This window comes from Peromyscus eremicus, chromosome 16_21 (assembly GCF_949786415.1).
Source record: "Peromyscus eremicus chromosome 16_21, PerEre_H2_v1, whole genome shotgun sequence".
NCBI classification, from domain to species: domain Eukaryota; kingdom Metazoa; phylum Chordata; class Mammalia; order Rodentia; family Cricetidae; genus Peromyscus; species Peromyscus eremicus.
The window spans coordinates 36,983,029-36,999,186 of NC_081432.1; the positions used below are offsets into that span (position 1 = coordinate 36,983,029).

The 16,158-nt window shown below is 46.8% G+C and overlaps 1 protein-coding gene across 1 annotated transcript in view; it reads right to left on the reverse strand.

The window, feature by feature from the left end:
• The window catches only part of Cnnm4 (cyclin and CBS domain divalent metal cation transport mediator 4), a 42,937-nt gene that overhangs the window by 11,189 nt on the left and 15,590 nt on the right, over window positions 1–16,158 (reverse strand). The gene's annotated exons all lie outside the window — the stretch shown is intronic.

The following is a 16,158-nucleotide window of genomic DNA, read 5'->3' on the forward strand; positions in this document are numbered from 1 at the left end:
TTGGTCAGGGGCATGCATATGCCAGCTGGACAGAGGGTCTAACACTGCCCAGGGCCTCATGGACCACCACACTCAGTTCACTCACACAGCTCTGCCTGGCAAACTCCCTGCAGGGAACCAAGGATTGCCAACTGCCCAAAGCCAAGGCTCTGGGTCTCTAAGCCACGAACTCACTGTATTAGGCCAGGCCCACAATTGGAAAGACTTTGCTGCCGAGGTCCAGCCGCAGCCTGGGTTCAGGTCCTGAGACGGGGAAGGGTTGTCGGCAGGGGCACAAAGAAATGAACTGTCCGACTACCTGATGAGTTTCACACAAGCAGCCAGCCCTGAAGAGCTCCAGCTGTCTTTATTTATATATCAAAAACAAGCATGTTTTTCCATACTAACAAATTTTCCCATCCTCCAATGTTAACTCCGGCAAAAACAAATATGTCAAATACATTTTCTTCTAACGTTTACACCATAACATCTTTTTTTTTTTTTTTTGGTTTTTCGAGACAGGGTTTCTCTGTGTAGCTTTGCGCCTCTCCTGGAACTCACTTGGTAGCCCAGACTGGCCTCAAACTCACAGAGATCCGCCTGGCTCTGCCTCCCGAGTGCTGGGATTAAAGGCATGCGCCACCACCGCCCGGCACACCATAACATCTTTAAACCAAAAACACTTATCATTTTGCTAGCTTGGCCAAATATTGAGCCAGGTATATCCTGTCTTTACAAAACTAAAAGGTATTTGACTTAGGCACACGTTTTCAAGAATTACAATCCTGTTCAAAACATATTTACAGAAATAGGGGTGATCTGCCTGCGATCCTGTCAGCACTGAATCAGAACAGCTCTCGGGGTCTGAAGTGACAGCTGGCATCCCCAGACAAGAAACCCGAGAAGCATCCCAAATAATTTTAGGAGAAAATATTTGAGAAAAAATGAATCCAGGAATTCTTGTGATTTCCAGGAATGATCACATCTGTCCCATGCGTGATTGGCAAAATAACACTAAAACTGCCAAGAGAATCATCAATATTATGAGAGAGAAGAGAATGTGCAGACTGAGAGGTCCTAGCAGTACTCCGTGCTGTCCCCAAAGTCCACTGGTCCTTGCCGAGTGAGTCTGCCCCCATGGGCTTTTGCTTCATCAGGAGACATGCTGGACAAGCACTCAGATACTGGTCAAAAACTAGGCCACACGGCTCCCAACACCTTCCCTCAACCTGAGACAGAGTTGAGAGGCCGGTGAGTCGGGACCTTCTGCAGGTACTGAGGATGGAAATGCTTCTCAGGCTATCTATGAGGTGCCGGGCTCTCATACCCCAGGGAACAAAAAAACAGAAACAGCCAAGAAGGGCTTAACCCACTCTAAGAATGAAAAGGTCTGCTTGTTAGGGTATATATATATATATATATATATATATACACACACAAACACACACACACACACACACACACACACACACACACACACCACCCAACACACATGGAGGCTGACAGCCAACTGAGGTGAAAGCTCTGGAGACATCTGCAGGTTAAGTCTGGGTCTCCCTCGTGGCTTGCCCCATCCCTCAAACTAACTTTCAGGCCTCACATTCAGGCTAGAACTCATTTGAAACATTCTCGGGAGGGGGCATTTGCCAGGGTTTTCAGGCCACAGACAGTGCCTGGGTCCCAAGAGGACTGACTCTTCAGAACGTCTAAGGGCCCCCTGGGGAGAGGGGGGAGAATTGAGAACTGTTGCAGCTCCACCCACAGGATGGGGAGCACTGCTTCTGGGGGTTACATATATGCCAGTTACTATGCCACCCACAGGATGGGGGAGCACTGCTTCTGAGGTTTACATATACACCAGTTACTATGCCACCCACAGGATGGGGGAACACTGCTTCTGGGGGTTACATATATGCCAGTTACTATGCCACCCACAGGATGGGGAGCACTGCTTCTGAGGGTTACATATACGCCAGTTACTATGCCACCCACAGGATGGAGGAGCACTGCTTCTGGGGGTTACATATATGCCAGTTACTATGCCACCCACAGGATGGGGGAGCACTGCTTCTGGGGGTTACATATATGCCAGTTACTATGCCACCCACAGGATGGGGGAGCACTGCTTCTGGGGGTTACATATATGCCAGTTACTATGCCACCCACAGGATGGGGGAGCACTGCTTCTGGGGGTTACATATACACCAGTTACTATGCCACCCACAGGATGGGGGAGCACTGCTTCTGGGGGTTACATATATGCCAGTTACTATGCCAACCACAGGCTGTAGGCAGAACCACGTCTGTACACAATGATAAATTCCCCAGTGCCCGTCCAGAGAGGAAGCAACAAAGGCAAGCTATCCGCCCGAGCCAAGACCTTGGTATCCAACCCCAGGACCTCTTCTTGCTGAGGAGTGTCTTGAGCGAGCAACATGTCCAGGGGCTTGAGCTACGCTGACTAAACAGGGCCAGGAGTGAAAAGGAAACATCTCTCAGCATCTTCCAGACTGGCACCACTTACACCCGACTGATGATGGCCACTGTGTCTGTGTGTCTGTCAGGGGATGTAGTAAGAGGCCCTCACATTCAGTGTAGCTGGTGGACAGGTAACAGGACGTACAAGTTAAGCAGACAAACTGTCTCAAAATGAGGGATCTGTAACCTTGGACTTGACGTCCCACTTCTAAGAATTTATCCTACAGAGACAACTGTCACAAAAGCACAGCCACACAGAAGACAGGGTGCCCATCACAGCCCAGAGCAGAACCCTCCTAGATCAGCAGACACAGCGGCCCTGGACAGCAGGCCCCAGCTGCTCTTAGAGCGAGATAGAGCTGGACGGACAGAATGCACAACGGAGCCCCACACGCGCTCTTAAGTAGCAGAACAACGTCATCGGCTGCCTAGGAATGAAGAGGCGTCAGAGCTTGAACTGGCCCAGGAGCAGCTAGAAGAGGTGATGGGCTCCTATTCTGACAGTGTGCGGAGTTTGGGGGAGGGGCCTCTTAACCCTCTCCGGCCCTTGCTAGGCTGTTCTAGTAGATGAGTGTGTTCTAACTAAGGGTCTGAGCGGCAGCTCAGGGGTGGAATGTGTGTCGGGTGTGCTCGAGCCCCGGTCTTCGTCCTCGGCGCTGCCAAGTAAAACCTGGGAGAAAACCACAGGGACAATGGGAAACCAATGGGAGTCTCTCGGGTGGGTAAAGATTCTGTGTCTCTGTCCGGGCTGTATCATCATCACCATCATCATCATCATCATCATCACCTTCTTCTCTTTTTAGATTGTTAATTTCTTAATTATGTGTATGGGGGGAGGACGTGTGTGTGTGTGTGTGTGTGTGTGTGTGTGTGTGTGTGTGTGTGTAGCTGCCCGCAGAGCTGAGACGGCACCAGATTCCCTAAAGCTGGAGTCATCGGTGGTTATGAGCTGTGTTGTTGGGAAGCAAACTAGGAACAGTAAGTGCTCCTAACCAGAGAGCCATACCTCCAGCCTGTAACTTTTGACAAGGTCTGGGGAGTAGCATCCTGGTAGGACTGGAATTCAATGACTACCCACCCTTCAGTGAATTCCTGGAAAGAGCCACAGGCTCTGAGCGAATCTTAACACACAGCCATGGTTTTACTGGGACCACAGGAAAGGCTGGTGGCATCTGTAAAGGGCGGAAACACCCGCTGTAGTCAGAACAAGCTGAGCCCCGAACGGCCACGTGAGCTGTCTCGACCCTGCCTCCTCTCTGAGGCTTCTTTGTGGGAGCCGTTGCCACACTCAGGCACCTTCTGGTGGCAGCCACCCATGTGACAGGCACTTTGTAGGTATGTCACCCTGGGGAACCACTGAACAGTCAGCCCTGATCTATGCCAAGAATTCTGGACACTGGCCCTAAAGATGGCTTGTCCACTGGGCCCTACAAACAAAAACAACCCGTTCCTGGCTGAGAAGCCATTCAGGACCCTCTGCTGGGCCAGCTCAGCTCCCCAGACTATGTGCCTTTTCCTAATATGCTTTGTCAAACCAAACACCTGTTTGTCCTGGCAGAACCTTCTTCCCCTGTGGAAGAACCTTCTGTCAAGGTCACCAGTGACCTTCACTGGTGAGGTTTCATTCTGAGAGGACCTGCTGGCAGGGGGTCCTTCCTCCCTCCTGGAAACCCCTTCTCCCATTGGCAACAGACACTGCTCTGCTGTGGCTGACCCCAGGGCTTCTTCCTGTTCTCTGATCTCTAGTTTGTTTTGTTTTTTTCCCCCCCTAGACAGATTTTCTCTGTGTAGCCCTCTGGCTGTCCTGGAGCTAGCTCTGTAGACCAGGCTGGCCTCGAACTCAGAGATCCACATGCCTCTGCCTCCTGAGTACTGGGATTAAAGGTGTGCACCACCACCACCCAGCCTCTAGTTTGTTTTTTAATTAAAACATCAACAACAAAAACAAACTTATAGCTGGGCGGTAGTGGCGCACGCCTTTAATCCCAGCACTCGGGAGGCAGAGCCAGGCGGATCTCTGTGAGTTCGAGGCCAGCCTGGGCTACCAAGTGAGTCCCAGGAAAGGCGCAAAGCTACACAGAGAAACCCTGTCTCGGAAAAAAAAAAAAAAAAAAAAAACCTTATGTGTATAAGTGTTAACCTGGATGGATGGATGTACATCACATGCATGCTTGGTGCCCCTGGAGGCCAACAGAGGGCGTCAGATCCCCAGAACAGAACTGGAGTTACTGCAGCTGTGTTTTGTTTTTGAAATAGTGTATACCGTGTAGCTCAGGCTAACCTTGAACTCATGGTTCTCCTGACTCAGTTTTTCAAGTGCTTGGATTACAAATGTGTGTAGAGGCATGTCACTATGCCTGGTTCCTCTCAGACCTCTTAGTGCTGGAGGGCTGAGTCCTTGCAGCTGGTACCTTGCCTAGTGACTTAAACAGTCATATGTCAAGATATCTTAAAAAATAAAAAAGCTTTGTTTTGTTAAGGCAGGGTCTCATGTAGCTGAGAATCACCTTGAACTCCTGGCCTTCCTGTGACTACCTCCCAAATGCTGGGGTTATAGGCCTGCACATCCTGCCCAGTTTACATAGTGCTCATGATCCAACCCAAGGCTTCGTGCAGGCTAGTCAAGCACTATACCAATTGTGCTAGCTCATGTGCCCCTAGTCTTTCCCATCTCTACTCAAGACAGCTCCATTTTGTCCTTTCAGTCAGTCAGATTCAGAGGCAGTGGTGAGTCTTGCCTCCTCTCTTTCCCGATCCCCCTTCATCTCCTCAGCTGCAGAAGAAAGATAGTAAGTGAGGGGAAGGAGAAAGGGATGCAGACTTGAGAAAGAAACATTTTAGGTTTCAGTAATTTTGAAGTTCCCATACTGCTGACTTACCATTTGAAGGAAACAGATTACTGGGGAAGAGAGGACATCAATGGGCATAACCATCATTGGCCACTGCATGCTGAACTAGCAAGCAACCTGCCCACCAAGATGTGCCCTCGGCTGCAACAGTGGTATGACTGTTACGGGCTAACCAACCACTTTCCGACTGATTTGGAGCCTGCTCCAAAGGGGAGGGTTCATGTCTGGTACAGTAAACTTGGTCAAAAGCCCACAGCTGGAAGGTCATAGGCCCCACGTTGAAGCTTAGAGTTGTTTGGCTATTAAACTGTTTTCTAAATATGTGTTTGTTTATGTTTATACCCACAGATTTGTGCTGCTCTCAACCTCAGTCAGAGAAACTCTTTACAGTAGACAGCAGCTAATGCAGAGATTCATAATTAGTCAAAGAGCTGCAAGTGACTGGCGGGTGCTCAGCCCCTAAGCGGGACAGCTATAGCACACCACCACAACCCCACAAGCCCACACCACCACCAACAACCAAGGCCCAGGGAGCATCCGGAGAGATGAGTGGGAAGAATGTAAGAGATGGAGGATGGAGAGGAGAGCTGTGCAATGTGCTCTTATGGACACGACATGGCCAGCTCATTCATGAATTCACAGCAGCTATTATTACCTGTACAAGACTTGCACAAAATCAAGCCAACAAAACTGGTGAGTTGTTAACAATACTCTAGGGGATGGTCCCACACCTATGTGCCTATGGGCAGACCAATTGGACTTAGTGGATTTCTTTCTTTCTTTTTTTTTTTTAAGATTTATTTATTTTTATTTTATATGTGTAAGTGTTTTGCCTGCACATATATATGTGTGCCATGTATGTGCCTTGTGATCGAGGAGGGCAGATGATCCCCTGGAACTGGAGTTACAGGTGGTTGTGAATCTCCATGTGTGTGCTGGGAACCCAACCCAGGTTCTTCGCACATCTTTACTCTTAACTACTCAACCATCTCTCTAAGCCCCTGGACTGTTTAAAGGAAAAAAAAAAAAAAAAAGAGGCTATGAAGTTGGGAGGGATACATGTTAGAGGGGTGAGAAGTGGATCATATCTACTATGTATGACATTCTCAAAGAATACACAAAAATATTTTATAAAAATAATAAAGCATGGAGAATGGTGGCAAATGCCTTTAATCCCAGCATTCTGGACACAGAGATAGGAGGATCTCTGTTAGTTTGAGGCCAGTCTGGTCTACAGATCGAGTTCCAGGTTAGCCAGAGCTACACAGAGAAACCCTGTTTTGAAAAAAAAAAATTATTTTGAGCAGGTATGGTGGCCCCACGCCTTCAATCCCAGCATTTGGGAGGCAGATGCAGGCAGATCTCTGAGTTCTAGGCCAGATTGGTCTACAGAGTGAGTTCCAGAACAGCCAGGACTATTCAGAGAAACCATGTATCAAAAGACCAAAATCATCATCATCATCATCATCATCATCATCATCATCATCAAATAAACAGATCAGGAGCTGGAGGTTCAGCTCAGTGTTAGAGAGCTTACCTCATAAGCCTCAGCACTATGAAATGAAACTAAATTAGGTATATCAATTTAAGACTTGAATTTATAGTTTTCATTATAAGCTTATAACTCTAATATAAAGTTGATTTTAATGAGCTACTTTGTTGTTAATGATCATTTGAATAGATAATTAGACTTGGGCTGTGGCTGAGATAAGGAATGAAGAGTATTTAAATAGTATACCTACAGCAGAAAATTCCACATTTTTTCAAAGTAGTGTTCTTTAAAGAAAAACAACTGAAGAAATATAATAAAATGTTAATATTTGGTTGAGCCATATATAATTGCTGGTACTTGGCTACTTTTGACCCAAAACAGCAATTTCGTATGGTACAACCTGAGGGTGGGCTTCTTCATTTCTACCTTTTTCTATACAGACATTCTACATTTCCCATAATTAACTGTATTAATTTTATAATTAGAAGGAACACACAAAGTAACTTTAAAAAAAGGCACTGTGGGGAGCTAGAAAGATGGCTCAGCATTAAGCACATCTGATGCTCTTTCAGAGGGTTGGAGTTCAGTTCCCATGCTGAGTGGCTGACAACTGCCATAGAGAAACTACAGCTCTGCCCGGCGGTGGTGGCGCACGCCTTTAATCCCAGCACTTGGGAGGCAGAGGCAGGCGGATCTCTGTGAGTTCAAGGCCAGCCTGGGCTACCAAGCGAGTTCCAGGAAAGGTGCAAAGCTACACAGAGAAACCCTGTCGCGGGAAAAACAAAACAAAACAAAAACAAGAAACTACAGCTCTAAGTCATCTACCACCCTCTTCTGGGCTCCACAGGTACCTGCCTGCATGTGTGCGTGCGCTCTCTCTCTCTCTCTCTCTCTCTCTCTCTCTCTCTCTCTCTCTCTCTCTCACACACACACACACACACACACACTCAAAAACAACAACAAACCATTCTAAGGTTTTGGAGATAGCTCTGTGGGTAAAGGCGTGGCGAAGTCTGATGATTTGAACTCGATACCCAGAACCCACCTGGTGGAAGGAGGAACAGACTCCACAGTCGTCCTCTGACATCTGCACACTGCATCACAGCATGTACATGTACACACATACAAATAAGACAAAATGCAGAGAACTATTGTGAAGACCTTCTAACACTGCTTCTCTGGGGCACTGTTTGAAAGGGAACAGTCGAGTGGTGGGAACCAGGAAAAGGGGCATCCCGGAATCCTGGCTATCCTCAGGTCTTACCTTGCAGCAAGCTTGCCCACTCTACCCTTTACTGACCTTTGTCCAGAACTAGCCAGGAGGAACTTTACCCTCCCCCAACAGCCATAGGCGAGGCCTCCAACGACCCCCAAGCCATGGCCCTGTCTCATGTGGAACAGGTTAAAAACTGGAGGCAGGGAGAGAAAGGATCTACCACTTGAGTTCCTCAGTGGCTCCTTTTGTTCCCAGCATCCTGTGTCACATCTGGTTTTGTTTAGTTTGGGTTTTTTTGAGCCAGAGTCTCACGTAGCCCAGGCTAACCTTGAATTCACTATGTGGCTTATGATGAACTTCTGATCCTCTTGTCTCACTTCCCAAATGCTGTATGTGTGCATCTGTCTTCTCTGCCCAAAGCTCACACATCATCCCAGCTAACCCTGAAGGTTTTCTTTACCCCCAGCCAGACTTTGTTGCTTCCTTGCATGGCATCTGGGCTTTTAGCTCAGCAGGGTCAGGTGCTCCAAACTCTCACCCAGATTTTAAAGGCAGTCTCTCTAGAGCCCTAGAAGGCCAGAACCCTGCCCTGCATGGCACTTACTTTAGCAAACTGCCATGTCCTCCTCCCTCCCATTAAAAAAAAAATTACAATCCATCAAAGACTATAAGGAAATATGTAACTGGGTTCTGAGTTTCAAAGTCCACAGGGGCCCCTAGCAACTCCAGCTACTTTTCTCCTGGGGAAGAAACAAGGCCCTGGATCACACAAGGGACCTTACTACCAGAGATGGTGTCCTTAGTGGCTTCCTCACTGGGTCACTCAACACGTCCAATCCCCAAGTTCCCACAGCTGGTCCTGGGCGCTGACTTGGTGACTGAACACAATGGCCTCGAGGCACAGGTCTGCACCTACTGACAGCTGGACACTCTGATTTCCTGGCAGCCAGCTCCTTTTGCCTCCCTTCGCCCAGGCTTGAGCAGGATTAAGCTGGCTATTAATAGTGCTGACCTCAGCCAGCAGGAGGAGCAGCTGCCCTTCCCAGCGAGAAGGGGTGAGAGAGAAGTCAGCCAGAGAGGGAAAAGCACCTAGCTTTCCAGCCTGGGAAGACTGGGACATTCATCCATCATCCGAGGCTCATCTCCCAGGCTGGGCCAATGACCTGGCAGAAGCTAGGAGACCAAGAGGCTGTGGTTGCCCAGCAGGCTGTCCTTGCCCACACTGTGCTCAGTCATGCTGGGTTTCCAAGGCTGCAAAAAAAAACAGTGGGAGGCTGAGGAGATGGCACAGGTGGTCAAGTACTTGCCTTGCAAACACAAGGACACAAGTTTGATCCCCAGACCCTACGTAAAATAATTATAACTAATACTAATACATGATAAAGAAAAAGTGGGGTCGGGGCTGGAGAGATGGCTCAGAGGTTAAGAGCACTGGCTGCTCTTCCAGAGGTCCTGAGTTCAATTCCCAGCACTCACATGGTGGCTCATAACCATCTGTAATGAGATCTGGCGCCCTCTTCTGTATACATAATAAATAAATAAATCTTAAAAAAAAAAAAAAAAAGAAAAAGAAAAAGTGGGGTCGTCTGAGCACTGAGAGGCAGGCCAATACCACCGACCCACTGGAACCATGTGAGTGGGCAGGCTAGGGAGGGGCATGGCCCCCTTGTTCCCCTGAAAACAGACAAGGGAACCAGTCTGCCCAACTGCCCAGGAGTGTCATAGAGAGGCTGTACCACAGGACAACAGGGGCTCAGAGCAAGCAGTGGTCTCACATAAAGGTCTTCTGTCTACAATCCTCCCACTTTGACCATTCAAACATTAGAGATCACTTTATCCACAGCTGGGGCGGGGGCTGGCCTGGGACAGACTGGTCAGTCACAACAGAAAGGGATGCTAAGGAGGGCCTTAATTTAATTCAAGTTCATTTTACTTATATACTTCAATAATTTCATTTATTATTATTATTATTATTATTATTATTATTATCATTAGTGTGTGTGGTGATGGGGAGGTCATGCCACAGTGCACGTATGGGGGTTGGAGAAGTCTGTGGAGTTGGTTCTCTCTTTCCATATTTATGTGGGTCCTAGGGCTCTACCTTAGGTAGGTCAGCTTGTGAAATAAGAACCTTCACCCTCTGAGACAGCTCACAGGCCCAGATTTTATTTATTCTCAATGTTTTCAATATTGTCTCAGTACGGTGCTTCTCTCCAACTCTTGGGTTCAGGTAACCCTTTGACCTTGGCCTCTCTTAGAGGCACAAGCCACCGTGCCTAGCAGTAAGACTACAGTGGCCACCCAATGGAAGAGTTCAGAAATAAAGCCCAGTACTTGGAAGGCAGAGGCAGGAGGATTGCTACAAGTTCAAAGCCAGCCTGGGCTACATAGGGAGCTGCAGGCCAACCAAGCCAACCTAGTTTCTAAAACAAACAAAACAAAACTTCCAGTTGGCACCCCACCCCCACCCCATGCGTGTGTGTGTGTGTGTGTGTGTGTGTGTGTGTGTGTGTGTGTGTCTGTGTCTGTGTCTGTGTGTGTGTGTGTCTGTGTGTGTGTGTGTCTGTGTGTGTGTGTGTGATCATATTACAAATCTGATATTTTGAATCAAAAGAAAAAGAGACTATTCACTGAAAGGTATTGGACTAACTGGGCCAGTTATCATTGCCAGCCTTTAATAAGGCAAATAGAAAACCCACAGGTTTTGATGTGCCATGCTTTGTTCAAGCCCATGGGAAGCCTGCCCCTTTCTGAACGGAGACAGAGGAGGAGTAGATGGGAGGTGGAGAGGGGGGATTGGGATGGATGGAGAGGAGGGAGGGGAAACTGTGGTCTATATGTAAAATAAATGAAAAAAAGTTAATAAAATAAAATAAAAAGAAAGAAAAATCACAAGTTGATACTGTGTGTGTTTTTAGCCACTGAGCCATCTATTTGGTCCTTTGTGGTTTGTTTTTGTTTTTGTTTTTGTTTTTGACACAGGGTCTCCATTTGTACCTCAGGGTGGCCTGAAACGTTGTAGCCTAGGCTGGTCTGAAATTCACTGCAATCCTTCTGCCCACACTTACTTTTAAATACAAATACAGTGACTACACATTGACCCAAGGAGATGAGAACTTTAAAAGGGGCCTGTCAGTTTGTTGCTGTGTTGTTGTTGGCAGTGCTGGGGACCCAAGCCAGTCAGCTGCAGGGGTGTTTTGATTTATCACATCGGTATTCCGCATTAGTAGAAGAACTAGTCACTTCTGACTGGAGTTTAAATAGTTCCTTCAGGAACACGGCAGCATATGTTAAAAGGCACAATGTGGACTCAGTCCTTTCCTCCACTCCTAGGAAGTGACTTACTACTAAGGAAATACCCAGAGTGTGCAAGGTGTATGCAGGAAGGTCCATCCAATATTTATAATGCAGAATTGCAGCAGTTAAAAGGGATGACTCAGACCTAAATTTATTGAAGGAGTTAGTGATTCACGGTATGCACAAAACAAACAAAAAAGTTATAAACACTAAGGGAGCTGGGTGTGGTGGTGCATGCCTATAATTTGAGCACTTTAGGCTGGGGCAGGAGGATCACTAGTTCAAGACCGGCTGGGACTACAGAGTGAATGTGGTGTCAGGATGAAACCGGCTCAGACAAGCAAACCCCAAGAGCCGCCACGAAGACCAGCGTAGGAAGAGTGCTCACCGCGCTTCACCGTGCAGAAATGGCACTGGATACTAACTGCTACCATCTCTTCTCCCTTTACAGTAAAAAAGGATGAGAATGCCACCTTCATGAGCAGCCACGGAAAGAAAGCCAGGCAGTTTCTTTCCAACTAACTCAGGCCATATAACAAAGTCCAGCTCAAAACTAAGTAGGGCTGGGCATGGTGGCACACTTTAATCTCAGCACTCAAAAGGCAGAGGCAAGAGGATTTCTGTGAGTTCATCTACATATCTAGTTCCAGGCCAGCCAAGGCGGCATGAGAGACCCTGTCTCAAAAAAGAAAAAAAGGACTGGAGAGCTGGCTCAGCGGTTAAGAGTACTTGTTGCTCTTGTAGAGGATCTGAGTTCAATTCCTAGCACCCACATGGTGGCTCATGACCATCCATAACCCCATTTCCAAGTACTCCAACAGGCATGCACATGGTGCACATTAATGCAGGTAGGGAAAACATTCATACACACAAAAAGAATCTAAAAAAAAAAAAGAAAAGACAGAAATAAAGCATGCTCCTTCCTGAGCCTTGACTTTTGTCCTCAGCCAGTTCACCTGGACCCCAGAATTCCACCCACTTGGGCCACCAGGTGTGCTACGGATATACCAGCCTCCTTCCTCCCAAGACACAAAGTATGGCCAAGCTCTTTTTTCTATATACTTTTTTCTTTTGTGTGAATAATACAATAGTAAAAACCTCTGCATAAACATCTATTGCATGACTCATAGGAATGAGTCCCATACATTTGTAAAGACAGAGTTGCCAGGCCAAAGGGTTCCTGCAAAGGCAAACTTAATATGACTGCTACACTCCCTTCTCAGCAGGAGTTCAGGTTCGTACTCCCCTCAGCAGATGTCACAGTTGGTAGTTCTTATTCATTCCTCTACATCTTGCATAAGGATAAATAGACAGTGGATGCTCAATAAACCAGCAATTCAGTAGACACCACCGATGAGAATACTGCATCATAACTAAGTACACTGTTGTTTTTAACTTAATTTTTTTTTTTTTTTTTTTTTTTTTTTTTTTTTTTTTTTTTTTTTTTTTTTTTTTTTTTTTGAGACGGGTCTCACTATGTAGGCCTAGCTGGCCTGGAACTCAAGAGATCCTCCTACCTCTACCTCTCAAGTGATGGGATTAAAGGTGTGTGCCACTATGTCTGGCTTAGATATGCTTTTAATCTTTTAAAAATATTTATATTTATTCTATGTGTGTGGATGTTTTGTTTGCACGTGTATCTGTGCATGTACCTGTGTGCATGTCCATGGACTGGGTGCATGCAGTGCCCTTGAATGCCAGAAGAGGGCGTCAGATCCTCTGAACTGGAATTCAGACAGGTGTGAGCTTTCTGTGGGTGCTGGAATCCAAACCAAGGTCCTCTGCAAGAGCAAGGGTTCATAACCGCCCTCTCCAGTCCACCTCTCCAGTCCACCTCTCCAGTCCACCTCTCCAGTCCATCTCTCCAGTCCATCTCTTCAGTTACAAGTATTTTTTTTTTTTAAGAAAAGAAATGACAAAGGGAAAAACAATGGAGTAAAGCAGAAAGAGAGAAGCTGATAAATGACAACCTCAAGGAAAAGAAAGAAAGTGATGTAGCAACTATGGCCAAAACCAGGAGGAGAGCCAGGAGATGAGAGGGGTTCCTGGAGACAGCACAACACACAGGACACCACACAGACTGCAGGGCCAGGCCAACCTGGAACCCGTCAGTGCCAGCTCTGTTTACACTTAGGTCCGAATCCAAAATAAGTAAATTTCCCTTTCGTTTGCACACACACTGACCGTGGGCCCTGTCCAGATCCGCCTGTTCGTGGGAAGGGGCTGTGCACTCTACTCCCTCTCCAGCAGCTGAGAGGGGGCACACATGAGGGTTTCCTTGCACTCTAAGCCAGATCAACCCCCACCCAGCAGATAGAGGCTTGGTGTGCTGGGACTCCTGGAAGCCAATGGCAGGTTGGAGGGAACATGGAGAAAAGGGCAGGAGGCTAGAAAGGCCAGCCTCTGTTGACCACAGCATGGGGAAGTGCAGTGACTGGGCTGGGGCTGATGGGAGCTGGCCACAACAACTCAAAATTGTTCACTAACAACGCCATTTAAAGCAGCCTTCTAGCTACCGTCATTAACCATGGATCCCACCCTGGGTGTATTCTGTGTCTTGAGAGAGACCAGACTTTGTTCTAGAGCTAGTAATATACAGTAATAACTACTAGGAAAGCAAATTTAAACATGGTGACTTCATCTTTACTTCTTTAAACACTGTTGGGTTGATGAGACGGCTCAGTGGGGAAAGGTCCCTGCACTGAGTCTGATCCCTTGTCCACACGGTAGAAGGAGAGAACCAACTCCTGCAAGTTGTCCCTTGACCTCACGCACTCACCAGGGCACAATCTTGCATGTGTATATACACACAATAGACAAATTAATTAATTAATTAAAAAAATGGAAAATTGCTTTTAGTTGTTTGTTTTATGAAATATACTATCAAGGTAATACCTACACATACATAATATTTGAAGAACAGAGATACAAACTAAAAAACACCTCTTGTAAATGGGGCGTACAATAAAAAGTTAGGACATCCCCTGTAGAACAGCCCTGTAGTCTCAGTCCTTTAGGAGGCTGACTGCTTGGGAAGTTTACATAAGATCAAGAGGAACAACACAGTGGGGCCCCATTGCCAAAAAAGGAACAAGACCAGGGCTAGTAGGATGGTTTAGTGGATAAAGGCACTTGCCACCAAGCCTGATGACCCGAGTTCAATCCCCAGCCCAGGATCTACCTGGTAGGAAGAAAGGACCCACTTAAGCAAGCTGTACCCTGACCCTTTAATAATCTGTATGTGTACACACACTAGATCTTATCTTATCTATCTACCTACCTACATATCTAAATAAATAAAATTTAATTAAAAGAAATAGCCCCATAAAGATGGTCATGCCTCAGTTGCCTCTTTGTATAGTAAATGCCTACATGGTGTCACCATCACAGCCTTAGGGTGACCTTCTTTCCAGAAGTCTATGTGTCCCACAGTTATGTACTGAGAAGGATCCCAGGAAGTACCACTAAGTCTCCCCCTACAGACCTCGACTTTGAATTTCACTAGAGGAGCCACATCCAGGGTCATTGTACAAGGGGGTGATTGGCTGTGACCTGCTCCAGGGTCATTGTACAAGGAGGTGATTGGCTGTGTCCTGCCCCAGGGTCATTATGCAAGGGGGTGATTGGCTGTGACCTGCTCCAAACAGCCTGCTAACTTCAGCACCCTGGGGTGGAGCTGCTCATAGAGAGACAGGGACCCTAAGACTGGTCTCCAACCCCAGGGACATGCTCATGCTTTTGAACCTTTTTATTATGGGAAATATTTAACACATACAAAAGTAGAGGTAATAACTTAATTGCAGCCTCATTTACTTTAAATACTTAACGACTCGTGGACAATCTTGCTTCCTCTTCCTCTTTACCCCCACTCACTTTACTAGCTTTTTTTTTTTTGAAGTAAAGTCCAGGTTTTATCTGTAAACATCTATAAAATTATACCCGCAGATATCTAATATTTCAATTTGTATCTCAAGAGGACTTTTTCAGAGACAGAGTTTTGCTCAGGCTGGCAAAACTTGCCTCACACTTGGGTTTCTATTACTGTGATAAAGACTATGCCCTGCCCCGCCCCCCCAAAAAAAGGCGAACTGGGAAGGAAAGGGATTCTTGGCTTACATAACTAACCTGGGGCACAGTCCATGGAGGAAAGTCAAGACAGGAATGAAGGGCAGGACCTGAAGCTGGAACTGTGGTGGAGGCCATGGGAAACGCTGCTGACTGGCTTGTTCTTCATGGCTTGCCCAGTTTACTTTCTTATATACCCAGGACCACCTGCCCAGGGGTGGCACCACCCACAAAGGCATAGGCCCTCCCTCATCAGTCATTAATCAAGAAAATGTCCCACAGGCGTGCCTATGGGCCAATGAGATGGAGGCATTTTCTCAACTCAAGTTCTCTTTTCTCAGATGGCTCTAGCTGGAGTCAAGCTGACAAAAACCAGCCAGTATTTGTACAAATACTTGTAAAAAATGGACTTTTTCTTTTCTGAGACCTGGTTTCATGTAGCCAGGCTGACCTCAAATTCACTATGTAGCTGAAGATAACTTGAAATTTCTGACCCTCCTGCCTCTCCCTCTCAAGCACTGGGATTACAGGCATGGACCACCACACTCAATGGATGGCCTACTGGGACTTCAGGTACTCTACCAACTAAACTGCATTTCCAACCCCCAAATCTTCTGTTAGGAGTAAAAATATTACCGTACATATTCATTTTAAAATGCCCTCACTCCCCCACAAAATTACAGTTAGCTGTAGTTATCTTGGAAAGGTGTGTGTATGTGTGTGTGTGTGTGTGTGTGTGTGTGTGTTACATACATTTTTTTTTTTGAGACAAGGTCTCACCA